We start from the raw sequence: 11,077 nt of genomic DNA, 5'->3' as shown, positions 1-11,077 counted from the left end.
TCTGCATGGAGAGTGCACCTGGACAGGAAAAGCTGGCCACAAAAGGAGCAGACAAAATTCTACTGTTAATTCCATAAAATAGCTAGGTCAATGCCTGGATATCTAAAAACATACAGTCGTACTCGGAAGTGGAGTCTTTTATCTCAAAAATCCATAAAAGGTCGGGTGGGTAGGCTCGCCAGAAGAGATCTGTCTTAAGTGCCTTCTTAAAGGCATCTAAGGTGGTAATAAGATGGATATCCTTTGGTAAGTTGTTCCACAATTTGGGGGCTGCGGCTATAAACGATCTATGGGAAGTTGTTGTTAACCTGTTTTTGTGATGTTCTAATAAATTCTTCCCTAATGTTCTGAAAGTGCGGGACGGATTGTGTATCCTTTGGGCTTGATGGAAGTTTCAGAAGCCTTGTAAGAAAAGCAGTTCCACTTTTGAGAAGCAAACTGAACATCACTAAATCCCATGTAGAAACAACTGTTCTGCTTTGGTCTGGCCTTGCCTTGTTGCCCGTGCCGCCCTACTCATGAGTAGAATGGCACACAGCAAGTGTGCTTGGCCGAGTGTCACCCCTATTCTGGGGTGTCACCTAGTATGATCCACCCCCCTTCCACCCCCACCCCCCAAAGACACCACTGCTTCAATTATAGCTAGTACACATATTTTTCATGCAGGGCCTTAGGTGTTTGGCTGTTGTGTTTACAACTTGTTTCCACCCCATCCCCATTTGAGCAATCAAAAATATTTTCCCTTTCCTCCTCTAGTTCAGTTCGATTGTTTGAGCCTTGCATCTTGGCACTTCTGATTCTGAAGTGTTTCTGTAGAAAATGCTTAATCAGATTGAAGTAACTCACCTTTACTGTAAGAAAGTACTCCACTAAAGGTTGGGATCCTGTCCAAGGGTGCTAAACTAACACAGAGCTAAGCTAGTTTCACTTCTAGTGAAAGTGAGAGAATAAGAGGTTAGGAAAAAGTTAAGTGGAAACAGCCTCAGGTTTTCCAAGAAAAGAGTATCAGTTTACATCTCAGGGAAGTTAGGACAGATGGATGAGAGGTAAGGAGAAGCACTGAAAACAACCCATCCCTGTCACTGCTGTTCTCTTTGACTCTTTAAGTGCCAACCATTATTCCTGTCCTAGGTCACTAGCACAGATATTTGTCAAAGGCTGCTGCCACAGTTTAGAATTCATAGTGCCATCCTGTGAAATCTTGGGATTTGTAGTTTGTTGTGACACCTGACAGAGAAAGCTAAATATCTCACAAAACTACAAATCTTAGAATTCCATAGCATTGAGCCATGGCAGTTAAAGCAGTGTCAGACTTCATTAATTTTTCAGTGTAGATGCAGCCAAAGTTTTGCAAGCAATATAGTGAAAACCTACTATCTTTTCCCTACCCTCATCTCTTTAGACTGAGGGTTCTTGGCCACTTGTCAAATAACCTTTATGTATTTGGAGGTTACTTTCTATCACTTTCTGGGTGACTGGGCTTCCAACAGCATAGTCCAAATAGACAGAGTTACCATTAACACTCCACTTAAGTACTACTAAGTACTGGAATCTCAGGCTTTTTAATATGGGAGAAGGAGAAGATGTATTAATGATCTTTTAGGCTATTTTATTGACATGGATATGGCCTGAGATGTTGGCAATTAAGACAATTTCCTGGGAATGGTCCTTTGAATGGACAGACGATTGGAACAAGAAATATGATTATTTGTGGAGAAGCAGAACTTTTTTCAAACAGATAGATTTGCAGATGACACCAAATTAGGAGAGGTAGGTAATATCCAGAGGACAGGATCAGAATTCAAAATGACCGCAACAGATTAGAGAGCCAGGCCAAAACTAACAAAAGGGATTTCAGCAAGGAGAAATGTAAGGTACTACACTTAGGCTGAATAAATAAATAATGAAAAGCTCAGAGATAGGATGGAGGATACCTGGCTTGATAATAGGTTATGTGAAAGAGATCTGGGAGTCTTCAGTAGATCACAAGCTGAACATGAGTCAACAGCATGATGCAGCTAAATCAGAATAAACAATGTGCACCAGCGATGGCACAGAGGGACACAACAGCCACTAGTGTCACAATGGAGGGCTCTGGATTATTTGGAAAGATCCAGAGCTAACGACAATTTATTGAAAACCATTGTAAGTTATAGAATGGGTTCAGTACTGAACTGGCCATACTTCATCTGGACAGTTCACACCAGAACCAAGGACTGGGCTCTGTGTCGTCCTGACTGCTTGCAGGAAGGATGGGGAGAGGATGTATTATTTGGCCCATGCCATAGTGCCCTCTCCAAGGAACATCCTTCCACTCAGCTATGAGTGACACCACATGAAAGTGGTTACTGGCAAGGGATTTGAGGAAACAGCTGAAGGTTTCCACAGCAGGGAATTTACACAAAAATGGGAGGGCTGCACTTTCTTAATAGGGGAATGCAAGGCATGGCATGAGGAACCTGCAACTACAGAGAAAACAAAAGAAAACTGGATACTTATTACACTGCAAGGTATCTTGTAAACATCAGCAATTTTCTAGAAAGGTAATTACCCTTGCAGATCTCAGGAATAACCACTATAGTACATTTTCCCCTCCGTAGCTTGAAACTATATGTCATTCTCTGGTTTTGCAAACCAGGAAGCATTACACACAAGGACATATTTGGTAAAAGTCATATGTACCAGCATCCTCTTGTGACTTTCACAAGAGTGTGGCCAGGATCTCTGGGTGGAAGGTATTAGATTTCCTAAGCCATATTTCCATCTTGCTAAGGAAAAAGGTTGCTGTATGGGTTGCTGACCATTTCAGGAGAGTATCGGTAGATGAGAAAGCATTATCTATTGACAGTTGGAGCTATGAATAGCTAGTGCTCATGTTGGGTGTTCTATTTAATTCTGTACCACAGGAAGGACGCATGTCTCTGTACATCAGTTATTGAGGAGCACAAGCAGGAGTTTTAGTTGCCCTCATATCCAGTTGGTGAGCTTCCCAAAGGCATTTGGTTGCTCGCGAGAGAGGCCTTTGGTCTGATTCAACATGGTTGCTCATATGTTCTTATAATATTTTGCCATTGCCTATCCTGGTTGGGGCTGGTGGGAATTGCAGTCCAACAATATCCAGAGGACCACACATTCCCTACCCTGCCATTAAGCAAACTGTATATTACACAACCAACACATGAGTTTCAGCATTAGAACCAACTCCAACCTAATATTGTTTCAGTTCTACCCAGACCAAAGGTGTTTTTGGTTTAGAAATGGAAAGCATGAAATAGAAGCTTGTGTTGCTAAATGCATTATCACACACAAGGATGCATCAGCCATTCATGTTTGTTGGAGGTGGTTCTCTGTCACGTTAAATATAATTTCATTAATGTTCATAAAGAGTGAAAGAATCTGATCTGCAGCTGAAAGCTACTGTGACATACAAGAGATTAGCTGGTTTGGTTTAACATCATATGAAAGAGAGATTTTTAAAAATGGATGATAAGACATAGTCAAAGGGGAAACACAGACAGTTGGTACCAGCGGTGAGGAGAAAGCTGCCCAAACCAGGGGTCTTAAAAGTAGGACATTTTCCAGAAGAGAGAGGTGTAGAAGCTTGATTGAGGCCTCATCTGCACTGCAGGAATGATGCAGTTTGACATCGCTTTAACTGCCATGGATCCATCCGATGGAATCCTGGGATTCGTAGTTTGTTGTAACACCAGAGCTCTCAGGGGGAGAAGGCTAAATATCTCACAGAACTACAAATATCTCACAAAACTGCAAACCAGAATGTTATAGCAATAAGCCATGGCAGTTAAAGTGTTGTCAAAGTGCATGATTTCTGCAGTGCAGATGAGGCGCCAGTGGCACTCTTTGGTAATGTCAAGCTCTGGATTTAATGATCAGGTGGGTAAGGAATGTTATACGCTTTATGACATTTTGAAGACCGACACCTTGGCCTGAACCTTCTCCCTGGCACTCATCCTTCTTTTCTACTGTGAACTTTCCTTCTGGTTTCATAACCCAGATGAGGGAATATGAATCACTTCTCCCTTTTGTTCTTTACCAGTTTCTGGGCAAACCTATTTGATATATTATCTCAGGGATTTCCCCAAAGTTAGACAGTTTGGGCATATATATGATAGATGGCAAATCACGAAACTTCTTGGCCTGAAAATCTCCACCTTAAAATGGGCACCTGGCCAGTATCATGCAAGAAGACAAAGGAGCGTCTCTATGAATGTTGCTGGGGCTGGAGAGTGCCACAAAACCTCTGAAAAATTATCACCATAACAAAAACGTAATAGGTGTTTCACTCCCCAGTATAGTGGGTTTTCCACATCTGCTGGGGTTAAGGATGCAGGACCCCCATGAAAATGGGAAAACCACAAATAAAAAAAACTTTTAAAAAACCCTGAAACAACACCTCTAGGAATCTCTTGGTCCTCCTATGTACCCTGTGGTCAACTTCTGCCAGTGGTTGACCACAGAATTGTGCTGGAGGACCTAGAGAAGTGTTCTCTCAAGAATCATTAGGTCGTCCAGTACAGCCTCTGCAACACATGGCCAATGCAATACAGTCATGCTGGGGGACCTAGAGATTGTGAAGTTGAAGGCTTTCACAGCCAGCAACCATATTTTTTTGTGGGTTTTGGGGGCTATATGGCTTTGTTCCGGAAGAAATTATTCCTGATGTTTCACCTGCATCTGTGGCTGGCGTCTTCAGAGAAAGATGCCAACCACAGATGCAAGCGAAACATCAGGAATAATTTCTTCTGGAACACAGCCATATAGCCCAAAAAACCCATAAAAAAATACCTAGACATTCCTAGAGAGAACATATTAATCCAATCCGCAAATACTGTATATACTCATGTATAAGTCTAGAAATTTTAGTCTAAAAATTGACCCCCCAAAACAGCCGACTTATCCACAGGTCAATACAAGTGCTGTACTTTAACTCTTATTTTTTAAAAAAGGAACCATCTCCTGGACCAAAGAAGAAATGGACTAGGACTAGGATCAAATTCACCATTAAGGGGGATGTGTTTTCTTTCGAATTAAGCCCATGTTTCAAATTAAGCACACAAAAACAACCCTAGAGGGATTCTGATTTTAAAAAATAGTGTGGACAACAAAACCAGAATGTGTGAAGGGTCATTCATACCTTGTTGTCTTTTAGCACAACTATGCAAATAATCTCACTCACGCATTCTGGGTTTGTTATTCACGCTAGGGAACCACATCTGTGCACAACTCTGTGAGTTCTGTTGCTCACACGTGTCAGCGCTCAAATAAAGATGGAGTTGATGATGCGAATGTATTTGATGCATGTTCAAGGCACACAGAGTTTGATCCTGGTTTATCCCAGGTCTATTCACAATTGCATCAGTTGTCCACACAGCTGAGAATCCAAATATTTTAGAAAAACTTGGAGCTGGGGGCAAGATAATTATCCAAGTTTGTGGCTTGCCCAAAAACCGCCCAGTGCGTTTCCATGGATGAATTGTGTACTTTATATTACTTTTTCAAGAGAAACTAGAAACAAACAAACGACCCAGAATTATATCTCCAAAGGGGAGAGTTCTCCTGCAGAACAAGCACTGACCTCAACATCCACCGTGTTTAGGCAAAAAGAAGAGTGACATTTTAATCACGTACTATTTTTCCAGGATGATCATCAGAAGACAGAAATTACTCAAAGGTATACAATGACAATATATTTAGATGCATTTTAATGGCTTTTTAAAAAGCCATTCTTGTTTTAATTGGATTTGATCGTTCAGGGTTTTTTAATTTAAAAAACCAACATTTGTCCTACCTAGTGTTTTTGCGCATGTTTGGGATGAGTTAAACAAAGAGTCAATTTGTGGTTTAAATTCATAAAATAAAATAAAGGCATCTATAAATATGGAGTTTAATCTGAAAAAAAGTAATTAGATCCGAAGTATGGAATATATTTAATGTAAAAACAGAAGAAACGGAAGAGAAGAGGAAGAAGACAAGGATGGTGGTGGGTTAGTGTCTTAATGTGAAAGTCGTAAGGGATTGAAATAGTGTAAACTGTAACTGTAATTGTGAATGATTTGGGGGTTTTGGTTGTTGGGGTTTATTTTGGCAATTTTGTTTATTATCTCCTGGCATCAGGTTTAATTTTGCGATGCTGGTGTGATTTTAATAAAATCAACAAAAAATTGCACTACATAGTGTTTTTGCTATTTGTTTTTTTTAAATAGTTTTTGTTAAGACATCCATACAAAAATTAACATACATCAGTACACAAGCATAACGATACTATAATCTAATTCTTCTGATTTCCGACAACATTTAATAACTCAGTATTCTTAACTTCTGATTCTATTATTATTATTAACATTTATTTATAGAGCGCTGTAAAGTTTGCACAGCATTTTTACTAGTAGGAGTCAAATATAAGAATAAAAAGAATAAAACAACACACATGGCATGATTAAAGCATCCCTAAAATAATACCAACTAGTATTCATATTATTAGAACTAGTATTCTCTTGCTATTTTAATAGTGTCAAACAGCACAAAATTCATTCATCAAGCTCCTTATTTGTTTTCCCATCTCTTCTTACATATTTCTATGATTCCATTCTTTGTCATTTCTTTGCTATATCTGTTTTTAACTTGCATTGCAAGCCATTATGGGTCCTCCTAGAAAGCATCCTTTGCTGGATTCCTTCTTCCTCTTTCTGCTGAGATGAATTTTAGTGGATCATTTGCCCCATTTAAAGTCTCATAAATCCCTGCTTTGGAGCCACTAAGAGGCAGGAGAGCATCAGTAACCAATGCCATGTAATCATTGCTGGAAAGGGGATCATGGACAGGGGATCCACAGTGCAACTCTCTGCAGAACATGGGAAGCACCAATAGAAGGGGCTTTCGTAGTAGGGTAGCGTGGCCGAGCGGTCTAAGGCGCTGGATTAAGGTTCCAGTCTCTTCGGGGGCGTGGGTTCGAATCCCACCGCTGCCAGCAGGGTTTTATTAAATTCAACTCAAATCCTTTCCATTTAACTTAAATACTCAGCCAATCTAGTTTAAATTCTATTGACTGTTAACAGGGTCTCTGAATAGAATCATAGAAGGATCCTAGAGTTGGAAGAGACCCCAAGGGCCATCCAGTCCAACCCCATTCTGCCATGCAGGAACTCTCAATCAAACATGCAAAGGAGTGAAAGGCTTCATGCATGAAATAACTTTATACTTCAATGACTTAAATACTTAAAGCTTACACAACTATAAGTCACATGTTTCGCCACTCTCCATAAAAATGATCCTAAATTAATAATTGTTTTTTGAAAGAGTAAGCATTCAAAGCCAAGCTTTAATTAAATTTAATTAAATTCAAACAGCTTGGGGCTGAATTAAAGGTTTTTATCGTTCTCTTAATTCTGCAGGTTTGCATCCCAGCATTATTACATGAAAGATTTCAGATGAAACCTCATTTTCACTTAAATTTTAACTTATATGCTTCATGCAATTTAAATAAATTTAACTTAAATCCTTTAATTTTAACTTAAATGCTCACTCAAATTAATTCCAACTCCATTGATTTTTAACAGGGTCTCTAAATAAACATGCACATGAACGATATATATTTAAATATCTTAAATACTTATTTAAATTTAACATAAATATTCACTCAAATTAATTCAAATGCCCTTGATTTTTAACAGGGCCTCTGAACAAACATGCAAAGGAAAGGGATGCATGGGGGGTCTGCTTTCCTTTATTTATGTATTTGCAATTTAAAGCATCACACTTTCCCTTGCAAAAGGGAGCCTTGTTTCTGCCCGGTTTCGAACCGGGGACCTTTCGCGTGTTAGGCGAACGTGATAACCACTACACTACAGAAACCCAGACGCCCGCTGCTTCCTTTGATACGTAGCTTGTTCCTAAATGCAGCCCTTCTCTTTCTTCCTGCAATGAAATGTGTCCCATGATGGTTCCAGAGGTCCCTAGGAAAGAAACCTTAGCTATGCATCTATCTCTCCTGCTGCTTGTGTTTCAGTTTGTCCAATGTCTTGGGCAATACACACTGTCCCTGGGTTGCAAGGACTGGCCATTTTGCAAAGCCCCCAGCTCTGCATAGGGCTCTGGAGACCAGGGATCAAATCCTTACTCAGCTATGGAAAAACCAATGGGTGGACCTTGACCAAGGAGTCACACTCTCTCAGCCTCAGGGGAGGGCCACGGCAAACCTCCACTGAACAACCCTCGCCAAGAAATCCCCAGGCACACAACAACAGCAACAATAACAACAACAACATCCCTATGTTGTGTGAAAGCCTATAATGTGCTGCAAACAGTAACCAGAAGTTGCATGTGTGTGAAGCTTGTCTTTTTATAAAAAGGGGGGGGGGGAGCACATATGGCCCTGTATTTCAGAATTAAGGCAATTAAGAAAGGAAATAAAAAGTTGGGCTCGTCCGGGATTTGAACCCGGGACCTCTCGCACCCAAAGCGAGAATCATACCCCTAGACCAACGAGCCTCTGGCGGTAGCTCCTTCTGCAAGGTCTGCCTTTACTTCTCATGGAACGATGCCCCATTTCCCCTTCTTCTGCTGTCCCTTTGCTTTTAGATCAGTCCCATTATTTTCCTACATGTCTTGGAATCTGTCGATAGATTTGGAACCAACGTGGCTGCAACGGAGAGGGCAGCTAAAGAGTCCCTCCTTTCTGGGATCACAACTAAGGGCAGCTCATTCATATTGGCTCAGAGGTTGTTCACCCACTCCAGCCCCAGGTCTGCTTCATTTGAACTGGAGGAAGCAGTCCTGTCATTGGCAGACAGACAGACAAACAAGGCTCTTCTCTCTCTCTGTGTGGTCTAGCCTCATATAAATATAACCCAAGAGATCATGACCCAAAAGATATGTGTGTGTGTGTGTATCCCTTATGTGTGTGTGTATATGTATGTATCTCTCTCTCATATGTGTGGGTATAAATATATATATGCATGTATGTATATATGCATGTGTATATATGTGAGGATGTGTATAAATGTATGTATAAATATGTGTGCATACATAGATGTGCCTATATGTGTGTATGTATGTGTGTATGTCTATATATACATTTATATATGCGTATATGTTTGTGTACATGCTTGTGTGTGGGTGAATGTATTCATGTATATATATGTATGTGTGTACATATGTGTTTGTATATGCGTGTGTATGCCTATATATGTGCATACATATATATGTTTATATATATACACACACACGTATATATATCTGTGTGCAAAATATATATTTGTGTGTGTGTACATATTCATCCACATACATCCACACATATACACACACACATATATATATAGAGAGAGAGACATGTAATACACACACACACACACACACATATATATTTGGAGACTCTCTGGACTGAGGAACAGGATCTCTTGGGTTGTATATTTATATGAGATTAGAGCATATGGTTCCTAAACCTCCAAGACACTTATTTGGCTTTTTTGCAGGTCTACAGCCCAGCTTTGCTGCTTCTGTCAGTCCTTCCATGCAAAAGGGATTTCATTTCACTCACTGGAAAGGAAAGGAGTGGAAGGAAACTAGGCATCCATCCCTCTTTTCTGGGCCTTGAAATGTATTGTCTTTTGCTGGAGAGGCCAACCAGACGTCTGTCCCTGCATATGTTTTATATACCTTGCAAAAGGAATAAGAAAGAGGGAAAAAAACGCAAAGGCCCCAGCGAGATTTGAACTCGCGACCCCTGGTTTACAAGACCAGTGCTCTAACCCCTGAGCTATGGAGCCTACTTGCTACGCCTGGTGCTGTTTTCTCTATACAAGGCCACTCCCTCCCCAGTGGGCTGGGCTTCCTCATTCCTTTCCCTGCACACTTGGCAACCTTGGGTCCTGTTGAGAGCCTGCCTCCCACTGAAAATGGCGCCGGCAGGAAGCCTCCATTGTTTGCCCTTCTCCATTTTATATGTTATTTGTATTTCATTTTTGCAAGCAGCATCTTGGATTCATTAAAGGAAGAGAGCCCCCTCCTTCCCTCTCAGCAGCAAGAGAAGAGAGAGTGCAGCGCCACCTGCCGGACAGAATGTGTCACTACAAGCCTAGAGTGAGCTTGGGCAAGCTTGATAGGAGAGGTCCAAAACACACTGCAGAAATAATCCAGTTTGAGACCACTTTAACTGCCCTGGCTCAGTGCTAGGGAATCCTGGGAATTGTAGCTTACTGTGGCACCAGAGGTCTCTCTGACAGAGAAGGCTAAATGTCTCACAAAACTACAGTTCCCAGAATTCCCTAGCATTGAGCCACAGCAGTTAAAGCGGTCTCAAACTGGATTATTTCTGCAGTATGGATGCAGCCTCAGAAAATATTCTACAACCTCTTTCACTCAGCCTCAAAGGCGCTACAAGATCTCGTTGCAGCTTGACAGTGTAACACTATGTATTACATAGTACAACACCTAAAATACACTGTGTTGCAAGAGTAATACAGGTTACATATTTATGAACTGTAGATACAAATATATTCATTGCCTCTCTATCTTTGTTTCTAAAGGCTTCTGACCCAAATGATGATTTACCAAGTCCACATTCGTTCATTGTAGCTGCACAATGCCACTTTTACTGCCAGCCATGGATGGATGCTGTGGATTCTGAAATGTGTAGCTTTGTGAGTTATTTAGCTTTCCCCGTCAGAGAGCTTTAGTGCCACAACTCATTACAAATCCCAGGGTCCCACAGCATTGACCCATGGCAGTTAAAGTGGTGTCAAACTGCATTAATTCTGCAGAGTGGCAGTAGCCTGCTAACTGGAACATAATGGGGCTTCAACACGGAGAAATGTAAGGTACTGCACTTAGGGCAGAAAAAACAATATACATAGATATAGGATGGGGGACACCTGGCTGAACAAAACTACATGTGAAAGGGATCTAGGAGGCCAGGTAGACCACAAGTTGAACATGAGTCAACAGTGTGATGCAGCAGCTAACAAGGCCAATGCGATGTTAGGCTGCATCAATAAAAGTATAGTGTCTAGATCAAGAGAAGTAATAGTGCCATTGTATTCTGCTTTGGTCAGGCCCCACC

General features: G+C 40.9%; 4 non-coding genes across 4 annotated transcripts; 1 reads left to right on the top strand and 3 right to left on the bottom strand.

Annotated features, from left to right (window-relative positions):
- Positions 1-6,906: 6,906 nt before the first annotated feature.
- On the top strand, positions 6,907-6,988 carry TRNAL-AAG (transfer RNA leucine (anticodon AAG)). The gene has a single exon. It is a non-coding gene; the product is annotated as a tRNA-Leu (tRNA).
- Positions 6,989-7,799: 811 nt separating this feature from the next.
- Positions 7,800-7,872, bottom strand: TRNAV-AAC (transfer RNA valine (anticodon AAC)). The gene has a single exon. It is a non-coding gene; the product is annotated as a tRNA-Val (tRNA).
- A 564-nt stretch (positions 7,873-8,436) lies between these two features.
- TRNAP-UGG (transfer RNA proline (anticodon UGG)) lies at positions 8,437-8,508 on the bottom strand. Its single transcript has one exon. It is a non-coding gene; the product is annotated as a tRNA-Pro (tRNA).
- Positions 8,509-9,712: 1,204 nt separating this feature from the next.
- On the bottom strand, positions 9,713-9,785 carry TRNAT-UGU (transfer RNA threonine (anticodon UGU)). The gene has a single exon. It is a non-coding gene; the product is annotated as a tRNA-Thr (tRNA).
- Positions 9,786-11,077: the final 1,292 nt, after the last annotated feature.

The sequence above is a fragment of the Sceloporus occidentalis genome, unplaced genomic scaffold (assembly GCF_023333645.1).
Source record: "Sceloporus occidentalis isolate IW3139 unplaced genomic scaffold, rSceOcc1.0.p SCAF_1, whole genome shotgun sequence".
Lineage (NCBI taxonomy): Eukaryota > Metazoa > Chordata > Lepidosauria > Squamata > Phrynosomatidae > Sceloporus > Sceloporus occidentalis.
This window is presented reverse-complemented; position numbering and strand designations above follow the sequence as displayed.